Below are 19,498 nucleotides of genomic sequence, written 5' to 3'. Positions count from 1 at the left end.
CACAATGTTACATCATCTTCCTAATATTTGTTGGGCTGATATTTGTTGTAAATACGTATTGAGTATTTTTTTTCTCTAAACGCATAAGTCATGATCATGACAGCCTAGTAAATTACTCAAGGTCAAATTTAAGAAATGTTTGCATAGCTTGTGGTGTGCGTACAGTGTAGAATGGCTATGGTAAATTCAGTACTTATCGTTTCATTGAGTGATAACATACAGTACATATTGCTTCAGTATAAAAAAAAACTGAAACCATATATATTTTTAATATATTTAGTATCGTAGGTAGGACATTTTTTGGTAATAGCAAAATACGAAAAAATAGACTTTTTTTGTAGATATATAAATAATAATATTACCGACAACTCCCCCCTCCAATTTTTTTTCAACGCATTCCCCCCCCCCCTCTCTGCTAACACCTTTATTCAATATTAAAGGTAACTGTTCAAAACATGTGTTGGGCACATCAGGTGTGATTTGGGTGCCTCTGATTGGAATGAGAGACTTTTGGCTCCACTCCAGACAGCTCCTCATCCCATGATTGCAGTCACCGAATCGATGCCTATTTCCCCTGAACAATGACCAAACAAATATATTGTAAATTGATTGCGTAGTGCTCACTAGAAAATTGCTTTTACAAAAATCATTAAAGCCCGTGACATTGATAGCAACGGGAAAACTGCGGGCACTGTAAATTGTTTGCTTGCTTCTGAGCAGGCTTTGACACAAAATGTAAATCACTTTCTAAAGGGCCCTTTTAGCCAGTGGGGGAAGAAAAATGTGAAAAAGGGTGAAAGTCTTATTGAGAAGGTGGTTGTCATATATTTTATATTCGTAACTTAGCATTTCCCAGGATGACGGTGCTAATGATGTGCACACTTACAGCTGAGAAATGTTAACGAAAGCGCATTCGCAATTAGCTTTTGTGTGTTTGAAGAAATTATGTTTTGCTTAATTTAATTTTTGGGCTTCGTCGCTGGGTTTTCATCCGGACAGATACCTGAGCGTGTGTTTCACACTGTAAGCTGTCATGGGTATCACTGACATGCAATTTTGATGTTGTTTATCCTCAGATCTCATAGGAGCCAGTTTGGGGAGCGGTGGAAAGACCTTGACTGAGTAGCGCATCAAGAATTCTTGGGAGAAACATTCATCCAAAATTATTACTGGGTAAGTGATACGAAATAAGTGCCACTTGAAAAAATATCCCACTTATATGAGCTCATTCATTGCTTTTTTGGAAGTATTTTTTTTCATTGCTGTTGCAGAATTATTTCCCATATTTTTTTGTATTTGATATTTATTGATGTGATATGGAGAGTTTTTCTTGTGAATATTAGTAGCCTGGTTACACTATTTGCTAAAGTTACGTCAAATGTTTCCGTCACTTTTATACTTCAACATCAATGATATTATTTTTGAGCATTGTATCCAATACATACACATGGGATTCAATTATACAGGTACAATTGCCAACACACAGTGATTACATGCGCCCCGTTGTGATTTATAAAGTGGACAAAACTTCAGTATGCACTGCTAAACCCACAGGCTGCCATTTCTCTTTAAGTTGATATAATTGAGTGTTGTTCGATGTGGCGCTGTGTACGAGCACACAAAACTGCCGTGGGACCATCATAGTCCAGTTGCAAGCTCCAGCCACGTTCTTTTTGTTATCCCCTTCTCGCTCTCTCTCTCCGAAAAACAAAAGGCAGCGAGACCGTCGGAACCGACTGTTGACCCCGTGTAGAGTCACGTTGTGTGAGACGCTGCAGCAGCCAGTGGTCAAGGGCGGCAGGATTAGGCGGCGTTGCTGTAATCATTGTACGTTGCCGATGGAAATTGATCAAAACCCGAAGCAAACACGTTTCCCGTGATGCTGCAGAAGCAGTGTTGCAAAAGCACGAATAACAAAAATGCCACACGTTCATCGATAACGCTGCCCTGAAATGAAAAAAATATATTAATTTAGGCAACGGTTATGGTAATGGCCCTTCTCTGTGCTACGAAGAAGGACCATATATACACACGTACCTTTTAGGGCAGTGTTATTGATAGATGTGTTGAGTTCTGTTAAAAAAGAAACAGTGATAATTTCACGCAGAGTTTTGGATCTTATGCAACGCAGCAGGATAGGTTTCTTTGAAAGGTCTTCTCATCTGGGCTTTATGCAGCTATCATGGGGATATTGGATGAAAGGGCAGTCTAAATCACCTCAGCAGAAGCTGTGCAATCTTAATCATCCGTTAGACAGCCATCCATGAACTGTGTAACCAATGATACTATGGCACACTGGCCTTGGTTTACCATACAAGCCAATGCTGATTGGTGATTTGAATAATGTACTCCCAGAGTATAGGGCTTATTTATTAAGTTAGAGGGTTTTTTTTTTGCAGAGCATAGGTCCGCTAATGAGAATATCTCACCCGACCGACCGGTGTTTTGTTTACCTGTCAGATGCACTTAGAACGGAGTTGTTTCAACCAACATGGCAATCGTTTTAATCACACGTAATTATTTTCTAACCCGTCCTCCTAATGTTGCAGTTAATTGAAAGGTTACATGGGACTTCCCGAAGCATCAGCTGAAGAGGAGGCCTCATTTTGTTTTTCGTTAAACAGGGGAGCGAAAGCGACGGATATGGCCCTCCCCGACTCGGAGCGTCGTGTTTAATTCCCCTTGACGTTGATGGGTCTTTTGGTGGCCATATTCAAGAGAGCAATTTTTTTACTATTTCCACATGAGGAGAATGTGCAGGCCAATAGCCTGCCTGTGTAAATCTACATTCGCGATATATTTTTTTTCTATTTCACAAGCATTTTTTTTTTCTTTTCTTCCATACAAAATTGTCACGCGGATATATGCTTCTGCTGATGACCCTTTGCTTGTCGTGCTTAAAGTAGATTTTCGGTCAGGGCGTTTACATTATGGTAGACTTGGTTTGTTCCGCAGTGGTGCAGGCCATTGCGTTAGATTGCTGTTGTTGAGAGGGATAGATGTGACTAGAGAATGTTATCTTCAAAGGGCCTTCCTTATACCTTGCGAGCACCAACCAAGAGCTGACGTGTTCCTGCTCCGACATTTATAGTTACTTGTTTATCTTTTAAACTAAACTAAACTATTTTTACTCTTGGGTTTTTTTGATAATTTTGCTGTGACGGTTCCACCTGAAGACGGAGGCTTGTGTTGCCTCCGAAACGTCGTGATTTAATTTATTTGTTTTCTTTTTTAACCTACGTGACTTTACCGAAAAAACCAAAGAGTATGGATCCTTACAGTCACGAAAGCATCAAATCTAGAATTTAACTATTTTTATTTTACCAGGTAAAGCCAACTGTGCTATATGGCTCTTATTCGGACGCAACCTGGCCACAAATGGAAGCTAAACGAAGTGGCTTATCATGTTTAAATTATACAGAAGCCAAATGCTCTAAACGCACGTTGATTCTAAATGTGGAGGGAAAAACCGGAGGACCCGGAGAAAAATTCACGAGGCCACGGGGAGAACACGCAAACTCCACGTATACAGGCGTCAGAGTTGGGATCGAACCTACGACCTCCTGCATATCCGGCGAGGAAGTTAACATCTCGCCACTGTGGCGCCCGTGTATCATTTTGTATTTGTTGTTGTGACTTGCTCACCCGCCCTTACTGGACAAAAAGAGCTTCATAGCTCATCAGATTCCTCTAGGATAAATAAATAGTCTGATTCTGACAGTAGTTTTTTGTTGCCAATCTCAGGTTATACGTTAAAAGAAATCGGAGGCATCAAAAGAGTTATATTTTATTTTTTGTTCCAAACTCTTTATGTTGGCCACGACTTGGGATACATAGCAGAAGGTGTGGAGATTTAATTTAAGCAGACTTTTAAATGTGGATATCGTTTGGAATTAATCTCAGTTACTAGATCTGTACAAAAAAAAAACCACTCCTCTTGTCTACAATTTATCTCATTCTTAATGTCAATGATATGCTGCCCTTCATCAATCCACTGCTAGATGAAGGTTTCCCGACAGCTTGTCAATCATGGGGATTGCTTGACCGCATTGGTCAGTGCAGGTTGGTGAAGGTGAGCGCCCATGAGCGTTTCAGATACCATTCGCCACTAATGTTAGCCGTGGCTCCGAATAACTCACCTTGCCAAGGTCATAGGTCAGCTTGCTTACCACTGCACCATCTCTTCACCCCATCCTAAATTTAGAAATGAGTTGTACATAGTTTACGTGAAGATTTATAGCACAGCTTCTAATTAATGATGGCCAAATTTTAATTATAGTTTCAAATCATGTCATATAGCACGTTAAGAATCCCTTTTAGAAAATATCGCTCTGAAATAAAATTTTGTATAGTTGGCAAACATGCAGATAACACTTGCATTTGTGTTGCTTTTTGCGGTTATAAAATACAAATCTCAACACCAGCTTAAGATGAATATTGTACTGCTTGGTGGGGCGGAATGGATAAACCAAAAAAATATAGACTCAAAATGTCATCCAAGAAATGTCCATACAATTATTCCACATCCGTGTTTTCTGCTTTGCGGTTAGCATCTGAACAGCTTAGGTCTGACTTGCTGCGCTGGCTTTCATGTGTTAAAATTCAAGCATTCAAGCAACACAAAGGCAGCTTATTAAGCCACAACGGTGACTCAGGGCTGAGCTCCAACTGATATGAATTGTTGTTTGTAGCCATGGCAATGCTGCGATCGCATTATCACGAGTCACACACTGCCTGCTCACATGTATTTATATGGCAGCGGAGACTAAATGTTAAGCGACAAAATATATAATAAATTCATCAGTAAACAAACAAAATATGAAAGGTGAAAATCAAAGCTTTGATCAAAAGTCATGAAATTAATTTAACGTGAAATGAATAAAAATGATAACGCTTAATTTTCGATTTATTGCAAAATATGGCTTAAAACGTTCAATGCATAGTAGACATTAACCTTGGACTTGATTCCTAATTGACACTAAACCATGCCTACCACCGTGTGGGGTTTGCATGGTTCAAAAGAGTCCTCCTTTTTTAATGATCAACAAGGTTATGCACAGCAGGGAGGCTCACGCAGTGCACACGCGCACACACACGCACGCACACACGCGCACACACGCGCACACACACGCACACACGCACACACAAGCACGCACACACGCGCGCACACACACACACACTCGCGCACACACACGCACACTCGCCGCCCGACTTGCTACCATTCCCAGCCACCCTTCCTCCAAATCACAGCCCACACAAAACACTCCCAGCGTTCTCCCAATAGCCAAAACACCCCCCCAACCACCACCTCCCTCCTCCGGCCCCTCCCTCCATACCCCCCCCCCCTCTCATCCCCCGACCAGCCCCAGCTAGCCCCACTCTCCTCATTCTCACCTGCCTGCCTTGGTAATGATGCTGGATCTGTAGATGGAGCAAGTGGTAGCCCGAGAGAGAGGGAGGGAGGTTGGGTGGTGGCGGTGGGTGCTCCGGAGTGGGGGAGGCCAGGCGTTGGTGATTGACGTGAAGGGCTCCTCCAGGATACGGTGAACTCCAACGCCCGCTCGACATCCCGCACCTGTGGACGCAGCTTCCGATGCGTTAATTGCAGACCGAGCTTCTTCCTTCCAAAGCCCGTTTGTCTCAGTCACCTGCTCTGCCATGTGCATGCACTATTCTATTATCTGGAAGCTAATCATTATTATCATTATTGTTTTCTCGGGTTGAACCGCTACTTTTCAATTGACGGTCGTTCAGCCAGATAACGAAGCACGTTTTTACTAAAGTTTTAGTGTCGGGGGGGGGGGGAAGCAAGCAAAGAAATACATTTCGTAATTAAATTTGGCACGAGATACTAATGTGATCGTGTTATATTGTGTAGCTGTAGTTTGATAGGCGACTGCCTCATATGTTTATTTTGTGGCCCCAACAGACCGTTACCTGCCCTTCTTCCGTTGACTGTAGCCAAACATAAAAAAGCGTGTGTTGCGAAGGCCGTATCACTACACACAAAGTTTGTGAGTTCTAATTATATTTTACGATTGGCAAAAGCGAAAGGTCCTGGTCTTGAAACCTCGCAATTATTTACGGCAAGTTCCAGGGCTTTGGCCTACACGACTTTTTTTTTTAAACCTGCTGGCTTGAAGTAATGAGAGAGGGCTTTTTTTACCAGACCAAACAGAGCGCCTTTCAGATGGGATCATTTGTATTGAACTGGTCGCCGGTGATGTAAGCGCCGATTACTCAAGACATACTGGAGAAGGTTGTTATGACTAATTGCCAGCTGAGGTCAAACAGTGGACAGCTGCAGGAGGACACAATCTGCTAACAACACGGAGGGGGAGAAAAACACGGAGCTGTTCTGGCTCTTAGAATAGGACCAAAAGAGGTCAGTACAGACATCTGTCTGTTGAGTCACTTGACGGCCCAAGGAGACTTTAACCCCGTTCAATAGCAACACATGGCAGTAATTTGAGCGAAGGATTTTTTAGTTTTCACGTTACAATAACATACTTTTTACAAGTGAAGGTATGTGTGCGAGTGAGCTGGGGGGGGGGTGGGATTTGACTTTTGAATCAACTACAGTGCCCGTTTTTTTTGTCCAGAAATACAGCCATGCAATATATTTACAGTTGTCGAAAATTAAAGCATTGCCAATTAACCAGGAGCAGCCATTAATTAAATGCGCCAAGCCAATTACAAGGAACAGAATGGGGATTATTTACAGTTGCCATAATGCTTATTTTCAACGTTTAATATTGTGCCATGCCAGGACAAGTGCAATGGATTGAATTAAGTACACTTGTGTGTACCTCAGAGGTCGCAAACGGGTTTTGATTCCTTACCCGTACTCGTACCCGGCCGCACCAGGGTCGCAAACGGCTACCCGTACCCGTACCCGGCCGGGTACGGGTAGCCGGGTATCGGGTAGGGTACGGGTATCGGGTACCCGGTTGCGACCTCTGGTGTACCTACATGTATGCAACACAATTCTATATATTAAAAAAAATGTAATGCAATTTTAAACCATTAAAAAATAATGTGATGTCCAGTGCAGCCGGCTACCAATTTCAAAGTTTGCTGATTTATGACAAAAAAATCCCACTTCCCTGTCTCATTGCAAGGGACGTCATTGTGCCTGGGGAACACTATGAAATTTTGCGTTGTCCTTCAGAGGTGGTTTTCTGTATCCTGACTCGTGGGTCAAAAAGGTCTGATGACACGACTGCATTTGCAAGAGCGGACACCATCGTATCATGCCGCCATGACCATATGTATCTGGAAATTTACCTAGACCCACTAAAATTACCCAGTCGTGAAATCATATGGCCTCCTTGTAAATCTCCTCTGCAGAGTTCATCGGTGGGTACCCTCTATTACAAAAAATGCAAGCAATTGTTAACAGATAACTCCGCAGCTATTGCGCGCACCGCTGGTCAAAATTAAGTAATGGTTTGTTAACATCAGCTCCAGGGTTAATAACGTTTATTTAATCGTTTTTACGTTACGCGACGCGTAACAGTGTAACCAAATGTTGTTTTGGCCACCGCGTGTACTCATTATGAAAAATAAGAAGGTTTTACCCTTGCTGGCAATAAAACAGGCGTTAAGCTGTTCAAACACAAAATAGAAACCTTTTGTAAGGAATCAAGGCAGCATTAAGCACACGCGCTTAAGGTGAACAAATATTGCTCTGATAATAATACATGCAACGTCTTTGAAACTGATTGTTCTTGGCGTTTTCTGGTCAGGCACTGGTGAGACTGGGCCATAAAGAAGGCTGTCTGTCTCTCCTGTAGGCCAATCCGTTTGAACGACAATGCATATATTATCAGAGCATATTTTATTACATGTTTTGCCACAAGTATGTATGGTTAATGCAGCATTGATTCCTTGCAAAAAGGTATCTATTTGGTGTTTGAACATCTTAACAGCTGTTTTATTTCCAGAAAGGGTAATATTCTATTCTTATTTTCCATACTTTGAAACTGGCTTAAAGGTCCCATAGACACGTATACTCGGGTTTGCTAAAATATCCGGCGGTCTGCGTACGCAGTTGTCAGCGTGAGTATTTTGATGTTTGGGACTGTAACGCATTATGTATGCGTACTTAAAGCCGGCGTGTGGCAAATTGAATAGTTACGCGTCATTTCAGAACATGGGATTAAATGGGACACGCTGCTGTGTGTAGTAGGCCTTGTATATTCCGCGTATTGTTTGTCCCGCGTGTGCAATTTTTTTTTACGTGACACACCCAATTGCGAAAAATAAAAAAAACCCCACTCTTGCAGGAAACATCTGGCTGGGAGGGGGCGAGGGAAAATGACTTAAGACCATTAAAATCGTGTGCTTTTATAGATTAATCAAAACCACATATTCTCTCACTGGCATATGTCATGTGATACGTTGGCTTTTCATCAAGTTTACAATTTATGAACATGTTTAGATATTTTAAAAATTATGTGACTTTGACATTCAAAGATGGTTAACAGTTGGAATGAAAGACAAACTCCCCACCCACCCACCCACCACGCATTACCAGAACTGCCATATAAATCATTTTTTTTAAAGTTTAATCAAACATTGATGAAGTAAATGCGAGGTATTTGTTGTGTAATTTAGGCGTATACCACACAGCTACTGCTCTGCATCGCCGTGTTAAAACGTCATCACACATTTGCTCTTTGCTTTTCACGTGGCATGTGTAGAAAACCGATGGAGCGTCTCTCTTGGTGTTACTGTCGCTTCATAATTTTAACAATACATTTTTTGAGATGTATTATTTACACAACGTGCGTAATTATTAGACTCAGAATATTTATACTGGAGGAATCCGATGAGCTGTAAAGCTCTTTTGCTTCGATACCCAGGAATTATCTCATGCTGGATGAACTCCTCTCCGCACCAAATGAATGGATGAAGGCCTCCCCACAATGTATGACCGTGAGTTGCTTCACCATACTTCACCATGCTGGTCATTGGGGTTCGTTAAAGATGGGGGGGGGATGGGGGGGGGGTCCAAGGACCGGTTTCAGATGTCACTCGTCGATTTTGTTAGCCTTTGTGAGGAATCAAACTCGGGTTCCCAGGCGCATAATGCAGTCTGCTGAACACTGCATCCGCTGCTCCATAAAAGAATATGGCTATTCAATCAAACCCTGCAGTCATGAGTGGTATTATTATGCTCGGTAAATTGTTTACGCTTGCTTAATTACCCTAGGCTCTTTCCAAAACGGATTCATGTACACTCATTATACAGCTATATATCACTTTGAAATGTCTTGTAAGATTTTGTAATGCCACCTGATTAATCGCAAAAAGTACAAATCTGCGTATACGCGTTTTTGTTGGCGTGCTCGTGCATGATCGTGTTTGGACAGCGAGACACTTGATACGTTTTGGTAACTTTGTTACTCTTTTTTGGAACGCTTTGAGAAAGCACAGCTGTGAGGTTGTTGAACAAAAAGATAGATCTACTGGGACAACAACAACAACAACAAAACCGCGCTTACACGCTCCAGCAATGTAACTCGAAAGCCTCATTAAAGCGTGTTGTATAATAATCTGTCCGTCGCATAAACCAACCGTTACCTCTGCCACTAGAAAATCACCGACCTTAGAGGATGCTTAAAATGTAATCGGTTATCGTTAAACAATTATTTTACGTTTCCATAAAATGAAATGTGAAATTTTGGTTTGTCAAAATATGTGCCTGCTTTGTGGGAGGAGCGTTCGCTTAGTGGTTAGCTTACTGCGCCGTGAACTTGGCAAATATGAATTCGATTCAACAACCACGGCTAATCATGAGTGACGTCTGAGATGGTCCTTGGCCTTCCACCTTCAACCTGCATCAACCGGCGTGGTGAAGTCTGGTCAATCAATGCCCATGATCCACATAGCATCGGAAACTTTCATCCAGCAGTGGATTGAAAATTGTCTGTATATTCTGATACATGTTTAAAATGTACATGTACGCTGTACCAAACAAACTGAGTTAGAATAGAGTGTCCTCTCTCATCGTGTGATCGCTGCGGTGGATTAGGACCACATGTGGTATTTGAAGTCGAAGGTTTGCTGTACAGATTTCACATATTGCTGGCACTGCTTTTGTGAGAAATGCCAGTAATATGTGAAATCTACTGGCTTACCAGTAGACTACAATAGCACATGTCTTATTTGATGCCTTTTTGAAAACAATTCTGGTACCGTTTGACCCACGTGCTGGCAACTCGATAAACCAGTAGCAGATATAAGACAGTTTTTAATTTGATGTATTCTCTTGAAGTCAGCAACAGCAAACACTCGGCACCATTAGTGTAATATTGCATTGAAGTGCACGACTTTAAAGTTCACCGCCACGTGTGTATGTTTCTGCGTTGAACTTCTTTCACACCGTACGTAGCCCAACCGTGCTAATTGGAGGTGGGAGGGGGCGGGAGGGAGGGACAAACAAACTGATGATTTGGCCACGACACCAGGTTACAGCGGCCAACACGGTTGACGAAGTCGGGGTTGTCACTTGTAGCGGGGGGTCCTCAAATCGCCATGAGCTTGCGCTTTACAACGCTGGAGACGGCGTGGTTGTACAGCTTGTAGTTGAATTGTACGCGTGTGAACAACTCGGTTTTGTCAATCCAACCTTGGATGAGGGCCTCTCCCCCCCCCACGCCTTTGCACGCGGGATATTTGACCGACATCACCGCGCCGGTCAGTCAGTTCGGATTTGTTGTCAGGATTAAGAGGAGTGCACTGCCACACTGCCCTCTGCTGCCCACAATGCCTATTACACCTGCCGTTTGCGCATGGTGATCACCCATCCAAGCGCTAACCAGGCGCAAACCCTTGCTGAGCTTCCCCAGGTCTGACGAGACCGGCGCTTTCTCGGCAACTTGGTAAGATCCCTAAGGCGGTTTAGGGCGCCGCGGTGGTGAGATGTTCACTGCCTTGCTTGGTATACAGGCAGTCCTGGGTTAATTTCCCACCCTGACGCCTGTATATTTTAAGTTTCCCTGTCTCTCTCTCCGCATAGTCGTGTGGATTTTTCTGGGAAATCCTCAGGTTTTCCCCTCCACACTTAGAAACACGTGTTTAGGGTATTTGGCTGCTATAAATTTCCACATAAGCCACTTTCTTGAGCTATGCTTTGTGGCCGTGTCGCTTATAAAAATGCACTATATAGCTTAGTGGGCCTTATCTAGTAGAATAATTGTTTAGTTTAATAAAAATTGTAACAAAAATATTAATTTGTCTGCTACTGATTGCCAGTCAAGGTACTTTCCTTCAGATTGACCACTTGTACAAAATATCTAGTTCCTTTCATTGAGAAGTAAAGGCCATGAGAGAAAAATGAACCTTGCACACATGCCAATCAATGATGATGCTCTGGTTATGATTAATCTAATACCCATTGCAGCCAATAGAGGGGGCCCATAGTCTGTGTGTGTGTATACGTGTGTGCGCGTGCGTGTGTGTGGCTGCGTGGCTGCGTGGCGAACAGTGGCATCGTAGTTTTCACACTGTGCTTCGAACTTCGTCAACCTGAGTTCGAGTCCCGACCATGCATAACATCAGCGGCAATTAATATCTGAACCAGTTCTGGTTCTTTGCGAGGTCAACTCAGCTTAGATTTAGTCCCTAGTGTGGTGTGTAAATGCCGGTACTGGTGAGACAAAAGTGGCCCGATTCATTATCATCACACCACCCCCCGTCGTTCGCTGTTCTGGCATAGGTGTTCGCTAACTGAACTTCCCAAAAAACGTCTGTGTAGGCTTCATTGGGGGGGGCGGTCATTTGTCTTTGTCGGGATGTGTGGTCCAGTGTCGGGCAGTGCACATCTGTGGCATATGGTTATCTGAACCTGGCATTGGTCTTGCATAGGTTGGTTGACACAGCCTTCTATAATTATCTGGTGCAGTGTGGTCTACATCAGCACTGGAGAGAGAGCAGCAAGTCTGGCATGTAGTTACTGGCCACACTCATCCTTGTGTTGCTCTATTAGCCATCATAACTCGAAGCATTGTGTCCAAGCCAAATGGCACATTTTGCGAAGGTATTTGTCGAGCAAGCGCCTGTGTTCAGCTCTTTTAAGTTAACTAAAATTAATTAATGTAAAAAACTAAGCTGTTCAACGGTAGTAGTATGGGTTATTCATTGTTTAATGAACCTTTTAACGCTAAGTGTCCCTAAGTTTTGTTTGAAACAATAAAGATAATAGAAACTTTAGTTCCATGAATAGGATTCGTCAAACGAAACATAATTCTGGGGAAGCAAGTGAAAGAGCAAGCAGGTCCCAAGAGTGACCCCAAATCGAGGGCCTCTGTGAGATGTCAACTACCTCGCCTGATGTCCAGGAGGTCGTGGGTTAAATCCCGACCCTGACGCCTACTGTATATTTGGAGTTTGCACGTTCTCCCCATAGTTGCATGGGTTTTCCGGTTTTCCCCTCCACGTTTAGAATCAACGTGCGTTTAGACTCTAGAGAGCATTAGGCTGATACACATTTCCACGTGATTATCTCACTTCGTTCAGCTATAATTTGTGGCGAAGTCACTTCTTGAAAAAGAGCTCTATGTAGTTCAGGGAGCCTTTACCTGGCCAAAAAATAAAAATAGTAATAAAAAAATAGTTCAAGCTTGTCTATTCACCAAGGGAGGAGAATCTGGAACACGCACAGAGACTCAGCGGTTTTTGGTAAGTTCCGTTACACTTACATCGTCGTTTTTTTGGCGGTTGCTGTTTTCAGAAGCGCCTAGTTTATTGCTGGTTGTGTTCGTAATAGTACTTCATTATTTCAAGCAAATATCCACGGTTTTATTTTAACCTATTGTTGTTATCGCTACGATTGCAATTGTATTATTTTCACCTTCCGTTAATTAATTTCTAAAATTGATTCCCCCCCCACCCACCCACCCTATTTCAGTTTTGGGTTCCTGTCATCTGACTTTTAAATAAAAGATGCCACCGATTGATTCCATAGATTACAAGTGTTTCGCCCTATCCCCTACGCGAATTTCCACCGGGCCGCTTAGCAAGGATTACATTTCGATTTAAAGCTTTCGTGACTGCAGGGATTCATCTTCTTGGTTCTTTTGGTAAAGTCACGAAGTAGCAAGGATTAGTTGAGAAGAACTCTCGACCCCCCCACCTCCACCAGTCACTTTTGCCACTGATCCACCCCGCCCTCATTCACTCAATTCCCTTCCACTTTGCCCGCCTACCCCACTCCCCTTGCCATATACCAGCAGGAGGCTATCGATGAAGCTAAGCAAAGCATCCTGTTCATTCGTGCTGCCCCCCGTGTTTGTTTTTGCACAGCGGGAGATGGGGTGTTTACCTACACGGGGGAGGGGGGGAGAGTAATTCACTCGACTCTAATTGAATGGGAGGGGACAGTTTGATTAGCACAAGAAAAGGCAGATTACAAGCATTGTTTAACGCCCTTTCTTTGACGCGTGTGTCGCGTTTCTAAAGTCTGACCAGGGCTGTCAATTGGAGCCACTTTCACAGTAGATAAAACACTCGTTCCCTTTACGGTTGTGGATAGAGAGAGAGGGGGTGGGAGCCCCTTATGTCGCAACTCATACATTGTAACTAAATTAGTGAGAATGCTACGATGAAAAATGAGAGAATAAAATGCGTTGGATTTCTCAGAAGAATAAAAAAAACATTCTGCTTATATGTTTCCTTTGCCGAACATTTCCCTAAGGGAATGATTCCTTCCAAGAAAATGTGAAATTAAACTAAAATTTTACTTCGTGCATTCCTTCTAGCAGGCTGTGATACGCCTAACTGTAATCCAATGATACTAATGTTATAAATATTGAAATGAATAGGTAGACTTATAAATATAAGATAAAGGGGGCATAATCTGAGACGGCTTACTTTATTTCTTTCAATTCGAAATTAGTTTTAATCTTATGGACGAGGCAGTTTTGCCATCCCAGCGGTTTACATTTCATGAGAGAAGCACAGGCTCATGGGAAAATCAGGCTGTGAAGTATTTTATTTTACGACTAACACGAGAAAAAAATAACTAATTAAGAAGTTGAGCTTCTAACAGACATGTACAATTCTACTGTAAAAGATTCCGTTTCAAAATATCTGTTAAACCGGTTTATAAATCGTCCTCCAATTTTTTGCTTTTTAGCATAGAAGGAAGGCGATTTTGTTCTGTGGGAAAATTGCTTTAATAAGCAGGTGGTTAACTCAGCCATGAATGGTCTGTTCTTCTCAAGAGGCGAGGGATCTTTAACGTGTCTAAGTGGGGGAAGATGGGTTCAATGAGCGGTGCAATTTGTGGCGATTTGCCTGCCGCATTAGAATGGCAAAATTGGATTAGGTTTCAAATCAAAGCTTCAACCGTGGCAGGTTTTTAAAAAAAGTGACTTCGCAAAGTTTGTATGCAATACTCTAGCCATTAAATATAGTGCACAGCTCTCACATTTGTGAACAGGTGCACCCAATATACAAAACCGCTTCATTGCCATAGCGACGGTGACATCTATGTGCGTCCCTTTTCCACGAAAACAGCATCTATTCTGATGTTCCCTCTTCAGGAAACAAGTAACGTCTGTGTGTGCCTCGCTTACTGTATACGGAATGTGAGTTAAAGGGTAAGGGTCACGTTATTCCCACACACACACAGATGCCATCTTCTGTCATTGCCGTGTTGCAAAAAAAAAAGCCCAGTTGCTGGAATAATTTCCACATTCAGCTGTGGAAACATTACACCACCACCACCACCTCCTTCAAAACAGTCATATCCGGCATATGGAACTGTAAACGTGACACCAGGACATTTAAAATCCAAAAATCTATGAGTGTTACACATCTATTATGCATTGACAATGATACCGATTCAGGACAAGTGTAAACGAAGCACGAGGTTTGAAGGAGTAATTGGAGATGGTCTACTTTCGATCACTGCACTCCGGTGTACTTCAGTTTGTAAAAAATGATGACATCGGCATAATCTTTTATCGCCATTAGCCACAGAGTGTAACTGTCTCGCCGCGTGTGCGCGCGTGTGCGCCGGGGCACGGTGTCCGTAGCGCTTTGTGTGCTTTGTGTTTCATGCCGTCGCGTGATATTTTAAAAAGAAAGAAAATGCATTGTTTGTTTTTTAGGAATTTATTGTTATTCTGGAACAATTTAAATAACCTGAAAGTATTTCTGAAATTGTAATATCGGACCACGCTTCAGCTTGCAACGGTAATTTTTAATACTCGAGTGGCGTGCAGCTCACCGCACATGACGGTTGCATCTTGCACAAATAGAATGCGACGAAATGCGTGCAAAACGCGTTTGCGATTTACATTTATAAAATTAGGTCATAATTGACGCATTAGGAGTGTAACTAGGCAACAGTGACGGTCCCTCTCAGCAGCAGCCTACCACACGGCATCCCAGTCATCAGCATCAAATACGTATTCCCATTAGTTGTGACTAATTCCCATTCATATAATAATTGGTAAGTAACAAAAAAAATTGGCAACGTTTGAGACCTCATCCTCCGTTTTAGTATTGGTTTGTTTTTGCAATGTCTTTACCCGCCCGTTCCTTGACATCTATTTGTTTTTTTTTTTAAAAGCTTCGTAGCTCATCTGATTCCTCCAGTCATAAATAAATATTCTGATTCTTAAGTTTCCCTTGCGCCGGTCAAATTCACCCCCATCAAGGCCGCGGTACAGTGCTGCAAGTCTGCCCTCGGGTGCAGGGTCAGCGACGGTGGGGAGGACGGGAAAAAAAGGTTGATGATTGATGGTCGAATATTTTGCGGCGTGGAAGAGCTCTCCGGCTCGTGTACCGTATCCCCCCCCCCCGCCGCCACCCCTCACCACTGGCGTGTGCCCCCCTTTTTCTCTGAGCTCCCCTCTGGAGAACTCATTCCGGGCTACGGCACAGGGCGAGCACGTGCAAAGTGTTAAGTGAGACTTCGTCCCGGCAGAGGTGGGACCTGTGTGAATTACAGCGTGGTGGTGGTGGTGGGGGAGTTAGAGAGGGTGAGGGGGGGGAGTTTGTTTCTATTTCACAACTCCCGTTTTTCTCACCAAATGCGTAGGAAACACTTGTAGGTGTAAAAGTGTGAAAGGACCGTGCCTGATCAATACGCTGGCTGCCCTTTGAGCCTGTGGATGTTGTGGCTGAGTTGTCGCGCGACGTGTACATTGTTCACGTTTTATAGGTGTCAGCGCGTGTGACTGTCTGCAATGCTTCATTGGCTGATTTGGTAATTATTTGTCATCAGGCTTCGGTGTAGATGTGCCACGTGTTGGTTTTGTGTTATGAAGGCTATTTTCAAAATAAATATACGTTGTATGTGTTTCCGTGAAATTTCCAAGAAGTAGGATTGTCATACTTACGTCCGTTAATATTTAGGCCATCGGTAAATGTTCGGAAATGAAAGAGGTAGTTTACTGACATTTAAAGCACTTACTTTAAAACGTTCTGGCGAACAGTAACACAAAGCGATGTTCTGGTAAATACAGGGCAGGGTTTTTTAAAAACTAAAGCAAACATGGGTTTGGAACATGAGGTCACTGCAGTCACAATGTAGTAACATTGTACTTTTTTTTTCTCAAGTGCTATGGATTTTGCCCAAATACACCACCGAGGTCTCCATTTTGGAAGATAAATTCGTAAGCGGGTGTTTCCTTCCTTTTTGTGTGTAGGTTTGGAATATTTTTTTTGGTTTGGAATTATTCCAGCATGTGCAGTTACAACCGTCAAGTTAACAACACGGACAAATAACTGTGCAAAGCTAATGGTGAAGCTCTTTTTAGAGTCCATTCGTACCACGAACACCTGCAGCCAGACAGACAACGCAGTGGGGTCTTCATCCAGCAACGGATTTACAAAGGTGCGAAGATTATTGAATGATGTTTATATCCACAGTACAAAGGGTCGTGATCGTGACTCAAACGATTTGATGATCCAAGTAGTTCCAGTTTGCTTTGATCTTAATTGTGAGGCATATTTCAATGGGTTGGATTGATATGTGGTGTGTGGCAATCGTGGGGAGGGGATTCAACAGATTATTATTTTTTTTTAGACCAAAGTTGTAAGAAATGTATTTCACACCTAAAGGTGTTCCCCATTGTCTCTTTCCGAGAGCCCTCGAGCATGTAGATGTGTTTCAGAAAAGATTTCAGAAGCTCAAAATATCGTGAACATTTCAAGTGCTTTTTTGAGGCCTAGTTCATGTTCACGAACAATGGGCACCGTGAACTTGGGAGTTTTGGCACTGTCGTTTGAAGCCATGTCCAGTATTAAATACCCCAGAGTTTATTTTTTTTGTTACTACACAGAATGTTGACACTGTAACCTTTCACCACGAAGCATTTTTTTTGTCCATGCCTGCATTAATATTTTAAAGGAAAGCATATGGACACAGACCACACGGCCCGTTGTTGTTCCGTGATATATCAGCGACGTGTCCATTTATTATTCTATTTATTGCGCTCTAAATATTCAAAACAATTGGAAACGGAGAAAGAAACCAAACAACCCCCCTCCCCCCCACAAACCATAAAATGTACATTATTAGTAAAGTGTCCCGGACGAGGGAGACACAACACGAGTAAGAGTGAAAGTTTAGGTTTTCACTGCGTGGTCCGGCTGTGAATACAGTAACTCTCCCCCTCCCTTGAGCGACGACCCCTTTTCCAAGTTGACATGGGGGGGGTGGTGGTGGTGCGGAGTGGGGGGCGGTTGTCGGTGGGACGGGAAGAGGAGGAGGGCTGTTAGGGTTCGGGTGGAGGGGGGGGAGAGAACATTGTTGGCTGGTGGGGTTGGTGAATGAGTAAAGGGGAGGTACACGGGTGGGGTGAGAGAATTGAGATTTTAATACACTTTGAAACGGGACAGTGGCCACACCTACCTGCTAAGAGAGGTGGGGTGGGGAGGGTAAAAGACTACTTGTGGTGGGTTTTTTTTCTATCATCATCACCATTGAACTACAGAGCCATATTGTTCTGCTTGCAACTGTACGCAGGGGTACAGTGCGCTGGCTATGGATAGGCGCCGACCCGTGGGTCTGCGCATGCCGTGCATGCGTGCGTGCGAGTGAGCGAGCGAGCGTTTTGCGCGCTATGTTTTTTTTTTGGCCAGAACTTCCAAAGGAAGCCAAGCCCCAAACTCGCGAGGAGGCCCCTCGCTCAGGGTTCAACCAGGACTCGGCAACGCCAAGGTGCTTTGGCCACACCGCAGCAACAGCAGCAGCAGCAATCAACGGCAGCAGATGGCACACGCCAGGTAAAAAAGAGCACTTTTTAGTTACACCGCATTTTGGAACGCGTCACAATGTCGGAGACACGGCGTGCCCACCTGAGTTTAAATCGATCCTGCCACATACAGACTCCTGTGTGTGTTGATGTATGCAATGCATTGTAATGCTTTTAGCGGCTATTATGCTGGCAACATAGGAGCGGGTTTTGTTTGCATTTCGTTACCGATTGATTTGGCGGTTTTTTTTTTCTCTCAAAAATTTTGACGTGAATTTCTTTAATTAAATCTCAATTTAAAAAAATCGACGTTAAATTGTTTGGGCACCTGTTAGTCTTTTCGTATCGCTTTCATGCACAGGGACTCCTCTACTTACGGACATTCGACTTACAAACTTTTAGAGATACGAACAAACTGTCCGTATGTCCAGTTGCCTGTTCAGACCGAGAGCCATAAGTTCAACCGCCGGTGCAATAGACGGCGGTGGTGGCATCTACATCTGCAGAACATGAAGAACCAGTGGCAACTACATCTGCAGGAGATTATACAACTTTTGAAGCCATTCCCCGTGTTTAGTGTACACGCCGTACAACATGTTTGGAATGGACAGGAGTAAAGTTTGACTTGCGATCAAATCGACTTACAAACAGACCTCTGCAACCTAACTCATTCGTATATAGAGGAGTCCCTGTACTGTAGTGTAGTAGTATATAATGTAGTATAGTTGTGTGTAATGTATAGTAGTAGTTTACATGCCGTACATTGTGTTTTAAATGGACAGGAGTAAAGTTTGGCTTACGAATAAATCGACTTACAAACAGACCTCTGCAACCTAACTCGTTCGCAAGTATAGAAGTCCCCGTACAGTTTATGTAAAATATAAGTACAGTCCATAATATAGGTGTTTGGGTTAGGTCGCGTGAATATAAATGTGTTGTTAAACCCGCCACCACCCGACACAGCCAATTAGTAAGTTTTGTCACGTAAACAGAACGTGCCAATTCATCACTAGTACAGCACACCGGTGTGTTGGAGAGCAAATCCGAGTACTGTGTTTCTCTGCCCTTATATTTCCACTGAAATTCCTCGGCTTGTTTCGTTGTTGTTGTAATTCTTCTCCCACGTTTGCTCTCCCTTCCCTGATTCAACCCTGTCGCATTCCAGTCTTAAAACCGGAGAAGTTAAATAATCACCGCACTGTTTTGCTTATTATATTTCATAGCCTGGGGGTGGCGGGGAGGGGGCTGTCACCTTACGGCTGGCGTGTGTTTATACTGAG

General features: G+C 43.2%; 1 long non-coding RNA gene across 1 annotated transcript in view; it reads left to right on the top strand.

Moving 5' to 3' along the window:
- Nucleotides 1–18,240, top strand: part of LOC144728606 (uncharacterized) — a 61,710-nt gene extending 43,470 nt beyond the window's left edge. The window contains exons 4-5 of the long non-coding RNA XR_013587543.1: nt 1,077–1,173; nt 18,106–18,240. This is a non-coding gene — a long non-coding RNA (uncharacterized LOC144728606). The remainder of the gene's footprint in view (nt 1–1,076; nt 1,174–18,105) is intronic.
- Nucleotides 18,241–19,498: the final 1,258 nt, after the last annotated feature.

The sequence above is a fragment of the Lampetra planeri genome, chromosome 29, assembly GCF_965212315.1.
Source record: "Lampetra planeri chromosome 29, kcLamPlan1.2.h2, whole genome shotgun sequence".
Taxonomy (NCBI): domain Eukaryota; kingdom Metazoa; phylum Chordata; class Hyperoartia; order Petromyzontiformes; family Petromyzontidae; genus Lampetra; species Lampetra planeri.
This window is presented reverse-complemented; position numbering and strand designations above follow the sequence as displayed.